Below are 4,416 nucleotides of genomic sequence, written 5' to 3'. Positions count from 1 at the left end.
AGTTGCTTAGATGGATTTAGTTTTAATTTGATTTAGTGAATTGTATAAGATGAACTCATAACAACAGAGCCAAAATGTAAACAATCAGAGACTCGGTCAAAAAATCAATATTATAACATCCAAGGTCACGTTCATGAGACTTTGAATAGGAATCTTTTACCCGTTTCCCCACAAAAATTACTATAACCACAGTGGGATGAAATACTTTTGAAGTAACAGAACTCAAAAAAAAGAAACATAGCTTCATGTGTCTCCAACTAGTGCTCCATCTTTTCATGCCCTTCCCCAATTTCTTTATTTGCTCGAAAAGAAAATTTAAAAAGAAGAAAAAAAGGAACAAACCGCCAACCTTGATAGAATAATCATTTTAATCATCTACAGCTTTATTGTGTACATATGTGACCAACCCATTAGTCAATCTAATTCTAAGCCATAACTCAGTGGGACCAAGAAAAACTGGAAAAAAAAATGCTCTCTCTTTATCAACGATGGAGAAATCCTCATCTAGACCTAGCTAGCTCTTATAAAAATATATAGCCGCAGGCCTATCAAACCTACCCACCATGTGGAATAGTAATATTTTATAAATGTTTTTATGATTAAGGATTATTAATTGGGAAGGTATAGAATAGAAGCATCACAAAGTTCACAACCATCGAAAAAAGTTTTAAATGTTTTAGTTATAAAAAGATTATATAATTAGGTAAATTAGTGAAAAGGATTAGGACAAAAACTGGCATTGTCAGCCAAAACAGACTTATATCATACATACTAAACAAACTTCTGCGTGGAGCAAGAAAAGAATAGAACACGGAAGAGAAAGCACAACCATAATAAAATAATCAAGGTGGTGTAACTATGCATCCTTCGTATACATTGGATAAGTACAAACTGTTTTGAAGTTCAATTCCACAAGCCACACAGGCATGCATACACAAATCATTTGTGAAAATACTCAAAATAGAGAAGAAAAAACTATACTGTATGCAAGATTGTAGACTAGCCATACATGTTAAGTTCTACAACTAGGAACATCATTCACATACTTGATTGCTGCCTATAGGTGTATGACCAACACACTGAGTAAGATTGGTTTGCAAGAATAAAATGTACAAATGTTAAAACCACAAGATCTATAGAGCAAAATAAATGTTCCTAATAACCTTTTACCTTTTCATTTTGCTAGATAGGTGTCCACTTTTTAGGGGCTGTATGGAGGTTATGGGCTCAACGAAGCGCATGGCAGTCCCAGTGAAGGTTGAGGTTTACCATTACGAAGACCTTTTATTAAATGTCAATTTTTATTCTGACCCTAATAGTGAAAAATAAAAATAAAATAGGAAGAAATTACGGAAATTAATCTTTAACTGTAGTAAATAGTAATCAGGATGTTTACTAAATTGCTTGTAACAGAACATCATTGATCAAGGACATATATTTCCTCACATTCACTTTTTTACATTTATTTAATTTTTCACATTCACTTTTATGTTTTAAATGTGTAAGTTTTTTCTGTTTTTTAAAATGTGTATATTTATACATCAATTGTAGACATGTGTGATTAATAATTTTTTTTTTTGAGAAACATGTGTGCTTAATAATTGATGTAAACGAGTGTGAAAGAATATTTATCTCATCGATCAAATAGTCAGTCAACAATCTACCAAAAGCATTCAACCATATACATGTCTAATCTTCTCAAATGCAGATAAAACAAAGAGTTGCTATTTAACAGAACATTTAGCAGCAGCCCTAGCTAACAGCACTTTAGATTCAAACAAGAGCAGCACTTGAAATATTCTTCAACCTTAATTAAGCATGGATTTAAAAGCTTCCAAGTGACTTGGAGTCACAAAAAATAATTGGAAGTTTAGTCTTCAAAAATGCAATACGTTGTTGTGATGAATCAGTCAATTGTATGATTGATGTGGACAATAAATACCTACACCTAAAAAAAAAAAAGGTTAGAAAAACTCACAAATAGTGTCGGTCACAGGGTCTCAGGAGCTCCAAATTTGCAGTTTTTTTTATCCTCTCTATTTCGAAAAGAAAACTGATGATTCCATCACCATCATGTTTAGGTTGAGTGGTTTGATCGAGTAGAGTACATGATATGGACGTTGTGCATGTGATGATTATATTTGTATTAGGTTTAATATATGCTAATTAATAAATGTTTTAGCCTATTAGCAATCTGGTACATATTTTTACTAGTTTAAGTAAATTTAGTACCAAAGTTCTTGACGATGATTTAATCTATTAATACAAAAATTAAATTATTAGATATTTTTATGGTAAAGGAAAATTATAAAAAATAGAGTCAAGGGAAGGAAAATATTAAAAGAGTTCATAATTAAGAAGTTGTGTTTACTGTTTAGCATTTGGTATTAGATACAATAATTGCTCGTGCAGCCAATGACATATTGATTTAATGGTATGACCTAAGTATATGGTAAAGCATGTGAGTGGATAAGTACAACCATAATTATGGTCCCCTCTATGTCCTCCTCATCTTCTTCTTTCATTTTTTAGTTATTTAACAAGAGCTTTATTTTTTTAAAAAAAATTATATTAAAAAAAAACCAAGAGCTTAATAAAAATATAATGATAATAATAATACCCTGAATAAATAAATAATAATAATAGCCAAGGCAAATAGAACGGTACCCCCCCCCCCCCAAAAGACACGGTGTTGTGGGAACCTATGAGTAAAACAAATGCATTCACTTACTGCATGCTAATTGGGAAAAGAATATACCTAATACGAAAGTCAAAATGGACATTTTTCCCTTTTGCTCAAAAATGTAGCAAAATATTTATATTATGAAACTATTTAACAAAATACTCCTGTTTTAAAACTTAATTTTCTAAAAATCAAGTTTCAATAAAAAAACTCGATAAAAATCGGGTAATGTAAGAAATTTTACATGGAACTCCAGTTCCATGAACTCGAGTTCCATGTTTTTTTTTTTTTTTTAGTTTGATTTCACATAACTCGGTTTTCTAAAAATCGAGTTTTTCATTGAAACTCGATTTTTAGAAAATTGAATTTAAAACATGGGCCTTTTGCTAGATAGTTTCAGAATAATGACATTTTGCTAAAAAGTTTTGGCGAAATTGACAAATGTCCATTTTGGCCCTAATACAAATATCCATGTTCGACCAGGCAAAACTAACTAATATTTTTCTTTTCTTTTTTTCTTTTTTTAGCTAGAATATCTGTTTTAGACTAGCAAGGGGCAAAAAATGTCAAATTAATTTTAATAAATGTTTCGTGAATACTAAAAATGAGGTTGCAAATCCTTAAGGACCTTACCTTAACAAGACTGTCGGGTGTTTTTTTTTGGTAATGAATAATTACACTGTGAAAGTGTCAATTATACTCTATGCAACACAATTATATCTTCCGATCAAAAAGAAAAAACGCAATTATATCTTAGCCAGTTCCGCACGCAACATTTGCATCCAAATAAAAGAGAGTAAAAGAAGAAATGAAAATGTCTTGCTGGTTGGAGATGGTAATAAGCCCAGTAAAACAAGAAAAATAAAAGAGGGTAAAAAAGTTCAACTTTATACAAAAATTTACTTTAGAGCATTAGCATCAGGTATGCTAAATGCCAAATATTTGACATTTGATATACCAAATACCAAAAAAACTTTCACATGAGATGTTTTAAATCCCAAAACATTTGACATGGATGAATAGTACCATTCCAAATTTGGAACGGAACAGACCGAAATTGTAAAAAAAAATTGTTATATTATTGGAGAAATTACAGTAAACTCACCTATGGTTTAGCTCATTTGCACTTTGCCTACCCATGGTTTAAAACTTAATACTTTGCCCACTTGTACTTCAATCCGTTTACTCCCCGTTACTCACCTTTATTAAAATTAGGGGTAAAAATGTATTTTACCTTCTCTTTTATGTCTCTCTCCTCAAAAAACAAAAAATAATAGAAAAAACTCAAACGAACAAGATCAAAGAGGGGATTTTATAGAAAAACAAGATGTGTATCAAAACAACATCAAATGGACAGGCCAACACGTTTAGTTCATCATTTCTCTGTCTCACTCCCATCGCCTTTCTCTCTCTCAAACTCAAATTTCTCTCTCTGTCTCGCCCTCTTCGGTGATCTTTGTCTCACTCATCCCTTCTTTATCCAATGATGGCGTTGAAGAGGCCGATTAGCCACCACAGTGAAAACCCATATCGAAAACCCAATTAGCCACCCAAATCGAAAACCCAGGAGCAAAACCCATGAAGATGTATCCCTCTTTTTTTTTTTTTTTTTTTTTTTTTTTTTTTTTTTTTTTTTTTTTTTTTTTTTTTTTTTTTTTTTTTTTTTTTTTTTTTTCCTTGCCACGTTGGCCGCCTTGCAACACCACACCACACCTCCACCTCATTGAAAAAAA

Source organism: Quercus suber, unplaced genomic scaffold, assembly GCF_002906115.3.
Source record: "Quercus suber isolate HL8 unplaced genomic scaffold, Cork oak 2.0 scaffold_193, whole genome shotgun sequence".
NCBI classification, from domain to species: Eukaryota; Viridiplantae; Streptophyta; class Magnoliopsida; order Fagales; family Fagaceae; genus Quercus; species Quercus suber.
This window is presented reverse-complemented; position numbering follows the sequence as displayed.